Source organism: Crocuta crocuta, unplaced genomic scaffold, assembly GCF_008692635.1.
Source record: "Crocuta crocuta isolate KB4526 unplaced genomic scaffold, BGI_CrCroc_1.0 scaffold167, whole genome shotgun sequence".
In the NCBI taxonomy this organism is placed as follows: domain Eukaryota; kingdom Metazoa; phylum Chordata; class Mammalia; order Carnivora; family Hyaenidae; genus Crocuta; species Crocuta crocuta.
Window position 1 is genome coordinate 10930551 of NW_027532406.1, and position 10687 is coordinate 10941237.

Sequence of the window (10687 nt, forward strand, 5' to 3'; positions counted from 1 at the left end):
GCTTACATCTTAGGTCCATTCTCAACGAGTGAATATAAAGAAATTAATTAACACAATATCCTAGGGGAAAGCTGTTACCATTACATTCAGAGTCTTCTATCCTTCCAACTAAGGCAGACTCTTTAAAATGAGTTCATAGATCTGAATTCTAGTCCTGGTTCTGCTGTTTACTCTCTGGATAGTCTAGGGCTGGTTGATGAATTTCTCTGAGCTTCCATTTCCTTATCACCCATAAATGGCAGCTGAATTAGATAAAAGGCTCCTTTCCAGTCCCAGAATCCTTTAATTTTACTGTAATGATCCACATGCTAGGGTTGTCTAAATGTCCATACCAATTTTCTTTTTTTATTTTTTCTTTCTTAAATAGTTTATTGTCAAGTTGGTTTCCATATAACACCCAGTGCTCATCCCAACAAGTGTCTTCCTCCATGCCCATCACCCCCCTTCCCCTCTCTCCGACTCCCATCAGCCCTCAGTTTGTTCTCAGCATTCAAGAGTCTCTCATGGTTTCTTAATGCTTCGCTTAATCTCTAACAGTGTCACCCAGTGAGTTTTAACAATTGAATATGTATATTACATGAAGCACTTCTTTGCCTAATGTCTTCAGAGAAGAGGATAGCATCATATTATTGGTCCGGTTATTTATGCTGAAAAGTTGTGCTACTTATGTTACAAAGTGCCTATTTTTGGATCTACCAGGAGGTTTAATGTATAAAACAATTAAGATCTAGTACAATTTCATTCATAAAGAGATAATTAACTCCTAATTTAGCTCTTGATAAAACTCTGGAATATTCATACACTGTGATTTATGACAGAAGTGATTGGTATGCTTTGTTTGATGATTATCAAAGTATGTTTACTAGCACCAATGTTCATGAATTTCATTTTTTAAAGATAGGAGTATTTGAGCAGCAATATTTATTATGTCTTTGAAGTTTAAGGCACACACATGGCTATTATTTGCTGCATTTGTATCTATCAGGGACATGATCAACAACTGTTTCAAATAGACTTTCCTCAATAGGAAGGAAAATTCTTTTTTACTAAATTTAAGAATCTAGTGTTTGGAATCTGCTATTTAAAATATTGCTTCAGTATCAACAGACTTTATAGTAAGAGACGTAGGTCTCTGCCTAGCCTTATCTGGGATTGACATGAGGCAAGTTATTCATATTTCATGTGCCTTGGTTTTTCCATCTGTAAAATAAAGATAATAGTACCTACTCACCAGGATTTGAGGGTATTAAATACAAAAATGTGTATAGCAAGATTAGAAAAGTACCTTTCAAGGGCACCTGGGTTGCTCATTTGGTTAAACGTCCAACATAGGTTCAGGTCATGATCTCATGTCTCATGAGTTTGAGCCTTGCATCAAGCTCTGCACTAGTGGTGGGGAGCCTGTTTGGGATTCTCTGTCTCTCTCTCTCTGTCTCTCTCTCTTTCTCTTTGTCCCTTCCCCTAATTGTGCTCCCTCTCTCAAAATAAATAAACTTTTAAAAATACCTTGCATAATACAGTGCAAAAAAATTTTAATTAAAGTTGTTGTTGCTGTTATTGAGAGTCTTCTGTTGTTGTTACTGAGAGTCTTTTGCATAACCTGGTTCTTTAGTTAAGACAAGCACTATAGCAAATAGTTAAGAGTGTATTCCCTCCATCTAAACTTCTTGGGTTCCGATTTTAACTTGGCCACTTACTGGCTGTGTGAAGTCAGTGAAGATTTTTAACCACTCCATATTTCAGTTTCCCCATCAGCAGGATATGCATGACAATAACAGCATGTACTTCCCAGTGCTATTGTAAGGGTCAGATGGGTTTGTATTTAGTGTATAGTAAACTTTCAATTGTGTTAGCCATTACAATTAACATTATTATCAGTGCTAGTATGAGCAAAGTACATAAATATTTGTCTCTGAACCTCTTGGATTTTATGAGACAGTCTTGATATTAAAGATCTGTCCCATTACCCTCTTAAATGTCATGCCAACTGTCAGGATTTCCTGCTCAAAAAATATAGGCCTTGTATTTCCAGTTATTGTCCAATGGGAAATAGGCTTTCTTCAGACACACTATAATTGGGCTGGGCAGCAAAGCTCACACTGGGACCCTCTAAGAAAGAATCCATTGACAAGCTTACTGGGCCTCCTTGCCAGATGAAAAACAAGTTTGTCACTAAAATGCCAAGAGGAAGTCATTTGTCCTCACCCTGTGTTTAGGATGTTTCTGACTTCACTCCTCAGACTACCGACACTAACTTTTTAAAATCCCCCTGGAACAGAAAATTTACCCAAGCTTCGGTGGGGAAAAGAAACAAAAACAACTTAAAGGTTAATGCTATATCTCTGAAAGAATTAGGCTGCCTTTTGTTTAGACTAATGAGAAGCTATAACTCAAGTACAGTGATTACTTATATCATCTTACATAGGGCACACACTACCCATAATAGGCCACAAGGTAGCATGCCCTCAGACCCAGAGAGAGAGAGATTAATAGAGAGAATTTGAGGCTCATGTTTCTTGACAAACATTAGAGCAGCTGATGCATCTCAAGGTCTCATGGGAGTTTGGGGAGTGAGTATGTTGTTAAGATAAAAATGTATTTACTGCCTCTGGAGAAGAGGGCAATAAGTAAATTAATTAATTAACCTGCTTCTACCTCTAATTCTGTCTGAAGGCAAGTTTAACTAGCACAATTAGATGATTTGGGTTCTTGTTTTCTACCTTACAGCAAAGAAGTGTTGAGTGTGTCCCCTTGATCTCACCGGCTGCTGTAGGGGTTTAGAAGTAACTGAAGGCGTCTGGCCTTTCTCTTCTCCATATGGAGCTCCTAAGCCACTCTGTTGATTCACATTCAGGGAATGTTCCCGACCTGACCATAGCAGCTGGCTTTCCACACTCTCCTCCCTGGGTCTATACCAAAGTTAGTGGGCCTGACTTTGTCTAATCCATGCACACCCTTTGTGTTTAACTGCCATATTTTTCTGAGCACACATTTGGAATGCAAAGTTTTAAAACAAGATCAAAAACTTAAATTCATTTTGTCAACATTTATTGAGCTACTTCTGTGTGCAAGACACTTCATATAATGGAAAACAAAGTATAATAATTGCCATAGAGTAAATCCAAACTATAACAAAAATCTCAAATGGAGATGCTATAATTATACCTAGTCCTGATATGTGTTGTTAAGAAATGGTTGTCTAAGGTGCAGAGAGGCTCAGAGAACTTATATAGGCTAATTCGACTTCAAATCCTGGTTCCACCACTTATTAGTTGTGTGACCATAAAGAAGTTACTTAACCTCTCTGACCCTCAGCCTTATTGCCTTCAATCTGGGGATAACATTACAAGCTAGCTCATAAGGTTACAGTGAGGATGAATTGCAGTAATAATGAAAAAGCATTTAGCATACACTATTATTATTGCCAAAAGCAAGGCAGATCTAATAGTTTTACACCAATAATCAGCATGGATCAACCACATAACCCCAGTGTGCTGTAGGCTTCTCCTCAGTCTGATTGGCTAAGGATATTTGCCAACTTTATCTCTCAATTTATGTATTTCATCCTTTTAATAATATTGGGGTTTTGAAAAGCCTGACCTATATTCGAATGAAAAGTGCTGTTTGTGTCATTTGCTCAGGAAGGAAACCCATCAAATTAACTAAATTCATTATCACAGAGTACCCTAAGCCACGTGCTTGTCAAGCCATCCCTGGTGACTTGAGAGAGAGAGGTAAGATCATTACTTAGGGAAACTTCAAATGTGTTTTTCATTAACCTGCTCATTGCATTCGATTAGCAAACAGGCATTGTGTTTCCCCATTATTAATGGTTGGCTAGGGAAATGTGGCACCTCTGAATGCTGCCTTTTATTATATACTTTTAACATCATTCAGAGACTGATGAGAAGGAAAGCAAGCAATAGCAGATGGTAAGTCTACCCTGGCTGTGAACCTAAACACAGACAAGTAGCTGTTCAGCTTTCACTAAATTTGAATGAAATCATGCCCTTGTAGGTATAGAAGTCATATGTCCCCAAATTGTCCATAACATTCTTGATTTCAAATATTCTGTCCTATTGCCCCCATGAGGTCATTCATATTTGTCTGACAACAGAACTGATTTTTGGTTCAGAAAATATGAGAGCTCTATTTCTAATACACACAGAGGCACAGTTGGTCCTGTTTCATCTGCAGCCTTGAACACCAGTAATTTTCATTCACTGTTGTACAGTTGATGTAAAAAAAAAAAAAAAAAAACCACCCACAAAGATTGAAATTTTAAAGCCTGGCCAAGCATGGATATAGCAATGGAGCAGAAACCTTTGTTTCTGTGACCTTTGGAACAGATGAAATGCACTTTTGAAAAGCTTTCTCAAGTATCTAGTGAGAGAGAAAATCAAAAAGATACAAGCACTATGCAAGAGCTTCTGTGAAGTGGCCACTTTTTAATTCTTTTCTTGTGAACTGACTGGAGGTGAAAAGGTGACCCTTTGATTTTCTGTCAGTGAACCAGAGTTTCAAAGCTTCTGTCTTCTTATGGACTTAAGGCCAGTGATGACACCAAAGAACCCAATCGGATGTAGCACTTTATTAGAGCTGTTAACCTCCAGATGACTCATCAGAAAGCTGTTTCTTTAAACCACCTAGAGGGACATCTGGTCATTTCCTGAGGCAGTGGGGAACCTGGCCAAACCCCAGCCATGACTGCATTCTATGCATACGGACTCCAAAGGCTTGGGTTCATCTAATGCCAAGCCAATGAGAGCCATTGAATAGCTAAGGAGATATATCTGCTTTTAAAGGACAGAGAACTGCCTGTTGTTTGAACAGATGTGGTATGCCAAGCTACACACTCTTTGGATATGGAAGGGCACAAAAAAATGTCTTTATATTCTGAAGTAAGTGATTTTTGCAACTTTGATTAGGCTTCTCTGACCCACCAGTCCTTGACTTCAGATGATCACTAATATTCATGTCTATTCCAAACTTCAGGACTCATTCACAGAAAAATGGAGCTGTTCAATTTCATCAACTATTTTTTCCCATTTTTGGGAGACAGTAGGAAAAAAGACCCAATTTAGAATGACAAGACATATGTTTCTGAGCATGGTAAAGCGTTTTCTAATATCTTCAAAAGTGGGACATCATTGCTTAAGAATCTCCTAAAAATGGAATAAGAAGTTTAGTGTTCAGGAAACTTCTGTCTGCTGAGAAAATGAGGAACTGATGGTATGTGTGATAAACATTTTTTAATTGTGTACTAAAAAGTCTGATTTAAAAAAAAAGTGATTCAAATGCTAAGGAAGCTTAAAAGGAATCAGTGAAGACTTCAGAATTTAATCAAGTCATTTCCAGTTTTGTTTTGCATAATCCACAGTAGGGCTAATTGAACACCTACATATCCATTTTCCTATATGTGGGGTTGGAGTAAAGGGGAACATCAGAATTCATATTAACTTGGGGAAAATTATTTGTGGAAGACATAAAGAACTAATCTTTGGGGCGGGTGGTTATGAAGACAATTTTTTACAGCAGTTTTAGGTTCACAATGAAAATGAAAAAGAGGTACAGAGATTTCCCTCTCACATGCACACACACATCCCCTCCTCCACACATGCATAGCCTCTGCCATCATCAATATCCCGCACAAGAGTGGTACATTTGTTCCCACTAATGAACTTGCATTGGCACATCACTATCACTATCCATAGTTCTCATATTGTTCACTCTTGGTAGTGTGCATTCTAGGGCTTTGGACACAAGCATAATAATACCTATTTATCATTATGGTATTGCACAAAATATTTTCACTAGTCTAAAAATCCTCTGTGTTCCACCTATTTATCTGTCCCCCAACCTTCCAACTCCTGGCAACCAATAATGGTTTTCCTGTCTCCATAGTTTTGTCACAAAGAAGAAATCTTGAAATCTGGTTAGAATTTCTATGCAGACTACTAGTAAAATTATAAGTCAAGTTGTTAATTCTTTTAAAAATTCTATGTCTGTCTTACTTTACTGAATCTATAGCTCCTGGATCATTCCATTTAGGAATTAATATTATGACTCACCTACTATGCTTGCTGTTGCAGCTGGTGAATTGGCCAAGTCCCAGGCTATCCGACAAAGTCTGTTTCTAATCTGTTAGAATGTGAGAGAGCCTTCCTACACCAATAACTTAGCTGCCATTCCATTTACTGTTGGTTTTATTCTGACTTTGAATTTGAGTTCCTACAAATAGATTCCTGTGTTCTTTTCTGTGTCTGAGCCTTATCTGGACCTTTGTTTTTACAACCTGAGATTCAGTCCTATTTTTACCAATACAGTGGGTTGAATAATGGACAAAAAAAGATATATCCGAGTCTGACAACCACCCCTTTCCCCAAAACTCATGAACTGACCTTATTTGGAATTAGTGTCTTTCTAGATGTAATTAAGAATCTCAAGATTAGATCATCCTGGATTTTGGGTAGGCTCTAAATCCAATGACTGGTGTCTTTATAAAAGAAAGAAGAGAGAAATTTGAAACACAGAGAGAAAGGCCACATGAAGACAGAAACCACAGAGTTTAGAGAGATATATTTACAAGCCAAGGAATGTCAAGTATTGCCAGCAGCCACTAGCGGCTCAGAGAGAGACAAGAAGCAGGGTCTTCCCCAGAGCCTCCAAAAGAAACTAATACTGCTGACAACTTCATTTCAGACTTCTGGCCTCCAGACTCTGCAAGAATAAATTTCTGTTGTTTTAAGTCATCTGTTTGTGCTAGTTTGTTATGAAAACCCTAGGAAATGAATAAAACCAATCACTGTGAAGATGAACTTTTTGCTTTGTAATTGGGACATGCTAACTTATGGCACCTAATGCCAAGAGTTGCCTAATATTAACCACAGCATTTGTATCTTTTCATATTTTCTGCTCACACATTTGGCCTGCTTGCCTCCACTACACATACCTGCCTCACACGTCAACATATCAATACTCTAGGCATCACAGTCTGCCAGACAGCCAAGATTTCTACCAGGTCTATTGCCCAGTGGTTCAGTCCCTCTGTGGGGAGAATTTTGCCTCAAGGAATGAAAATATAACCTAACTAATAAGTAACTTCTGGAAGAACTTGAAAGTCATGGTATGATTTGGAAATTTGGCCTAAGGTTTTTGGAAAGGCATCGATAATAAGAGAAAAAATAGAGTGAGGTTGAGGATACCACTATTGTAGTGAATTGAAAATGAGGTTCTTTCTAAATTGGCTTTTCACAAGCTTAAGTAAAAGAAAATGGAACTTTTTCTGCTCCATAGTTGTTCATCAGTAAACTGGCTCCTTGTAGGATGCTGATGCTCTTAAAGACTTAATTGACAACTTGCACTTCCACAGCACCTTGGAGTGAAAACTAAGAGGTATCTCATAGCTCACCTTACTCTAAACTTCAGTGACTGGATGATATAAGCCAGGCATTGTTGTTAAACTGGAATAGAGCTTTGAATAAAAATGTCTAAAGACTCTATCTTCATGGGGTTTACACTCATAAGAAAGAAGATGTTCACAGCCATTTTCTTAGCAAGAAATGGCTCAATAAAGGATAGCATTTAAAAACGCTGCCCAAGATACAACAGCTTGTAGAGGCTGTGATGTGATGGAGCACCATTTACTTTCTTGAATATTTAGAAAACTGGTTGACTGCACTTAAATGGGATTTTTAAAGCTTTGAAATTAGTGTTATCTTCTGAACTTGAAAAACCATAAAGCCATGTCTAAGTCACCAATTAAATAGTTCATTTTTTTAAATGAACAAAAGATCAGATGCATTTCAGTTTTATTCAAGCAAATTAAATTTCACCCAAACAAATGAAGTGTCATTCTCAATGGATCTTTCCTTTGCCTTAGGCTTTTAGCTAACAGACAGTCCTTTTGTTTGAAGGCATTGATTTTTATAATATTAAGTGACTGCAAGTATATTGTCAATAGTACATGTTAAGGGAAGGGGATAGAAGTTAAAAATCTATATATTTCATTTGTAGATTTCCTGAATAAGACAAATTCAGATTAGGAACAAGTTTAGCTATGAGATTTTTCTAAGAGAAACCATTTCAAAAACTTGCTTGCCTGTGAATCATTTGTTTTAAAAGCATCTTCATTTAGAGTCTCATCTGATCATTCTCAATAAAGAGTTAACAAAGTTATTTAAATTACTTAAATTCTTTCTAAACCCTTCAAATTCGTGACAGCATCTTGGAAGGGGAAGACTTATCCAGCTCTTAATTATTCAGGCTAATGGTGGCCTGCAGTGTGTGAAATGTGATGAACCACACAGGCCAAGTTCAATAACATCAGGCTGAGTGTGGATTTCCAGATGTCATGACTGAGAACATTATTGGGATAAAGATAGGAACTGAGGCTCCATTGACCATCATGAATGAACAAATTTTGTATTCCCTAGGCAAATATTGATTGTTGCTCTGTTTTAAAAAAGAATGATTTTTGGAATAAAAGCTTGTGATCTATTTTAAGCCCTTTTCTTGGAAAACTCCAAATCTCCTATGATCTTTTTGCTAAAAACTTTGTTTACCAGGGAACTTCAAAATATCCAAGAACTGAAATAGGCAAGGAAGTTTGACTTGATGACCTGTGAGCCATCAAGGGATAAACTAATATAAATTATTAAAAACCACCCCACTGTGTTGCTTTATTAATGTTTAACCCTAACATACTCTCACTCTGCTGCCTGATCAGACTATATCATGTCAGGAAAAGTATCTACAGATGCAAGAAGAGTCACAAGTAATTCAGCAGAAAGTTATTGGATCCCTCAATGTGCCAAGGACATTGTTGCACACCTAAGCTATACCATCCTCAGAGAATTTATAGTTAATGGAGACATAGTCAAGTACTATACACAAAGCATTAGCATAGGTTTGCTTTGATGGGGATAATAAAGGGTATCATGGGAGCACATAGGAATAGAAATAGCTTCTAACTTGAAATGGCCTCTAAGCTGCAATTGGAAAGATAAATAGGATATAGAGGAAAGTTTTCAAGGCAGGGGCGTAGTGTATATATACACAGAACCCTACAAGTTGATGATACATATATTGATGTATAAATGGTTTTATTTGCAAGGGAGTAGAGCTTAAAGGACAAGAGACAGGAATTGAAGCTAGAGATGAGGACAAAGGCAAGTCCTAAAGGGTTTTCTATATGTAGAATGACTTAGTATGCTAAGCACCTCTTGCAATCCCATAGCCAAAGTTCCTGGTACATTTCTAACACAGAAGTAAGGACTAGAACATGCTGACAAAGGAAAAACAAAGGCATAGCTGATACCTAATTCACATGAACGTTGTACTGCTAGAAGAATGGGTGAAAGAACCCACATCCCATCTTTGGAATATTTCACACTTTCCACCAAGAAAACCATAAGAGAAGGCAAATCAACTGGTAATATTATCAGAAAACCATCTAAAGCCTTAATATTCAAATTTTGCCCACAAATAGCATTTGTTATCATTTGGCAGCTTGTTAGAATGCAGAATCGCAAGCCACAACCTAGATCTATTTAATCAGAATTTATAGCTAACAAGATCTGTAAGTGACTCTTGTGCACATTGGTGTTGGTGAAACACTTATCTACAGCAGATCTCTCAACCCTGGATGCACATTAGAAATACCTAAGGAGAGTTCTTAAAAAATATCAAAGGAAGGTACCTTCTCCAAAGATCCAGGTTAGTGAATAAATTACACAAATTTTTTAACTGTGTGACTGGGTAAATGGCACCTCCAAGCATCAGATCAAAAATAAAGGATAAACAGATAACATGTAAAGAGTTTGGTTTTGACACATTAGCCTGTGACATTTGTGGGACATATAAAAAACAATCATAAATTAATAAATAGGCATATGGATGCATCAATGATATATTAATGTGAAAAATTTCAGTATTCAATGACCAGTTTCAGTAAACAAATCCAGAAAGCTGTAATGTAAAAGAAAAGTCTAAGATACAGATATAAATTTATGTAGAAATTCTAGAATCACCAACGGTGAAGTTGATCATTGAAGGTATGGGAAAAAATAAGAATGTGAATGAAATGAGAAAAGTAAAAGTCAAGAACAGATTTTATTGCATAATCAACTTTTAAAAAGTTAGGCCAAACAAGTTGAGGTCAATAAAGAGGTTAAATTAGGGGATCTACAGAAGAAGAAAAATCAAGAGAAAAGAGAAACATGTATAGCAAGTAAAGAGATAGTTTCAAAAGGACATATAAATAGTGTCAAATACTACTGCAACATCAGAAATACAAGAATTCAGTAGTGCCAATTGGCTTTACCATCTAAGAGTTCGTGTATGACCTTGGCAAGAAGATGAATGGGATGAAAGCCAGATTGTGATTCAATGAGGAATGAATGGAAAATCAAGCAGTAGATACAAAGCTGTAATCATCAAGACAGTATGGTATTGGCACAAAAACAGACACATAGACCAATGGAAAAGAATAGAGAACTCAGAATTCGACCCAAAAATGTACAGCAAACTAATCTTCAACAAAGCAGGAAAGAGGATCCAATGGAAAACAGACAGCNTTAACGGAGGACCATGGGGGAGAATATGGGGGAAAATGTGGGGGAGAGAGAGGGAGGCAAACCATGAGAGACTCTTGAATACTGAGAGCAAACTGAGGGCTGATGGGGGT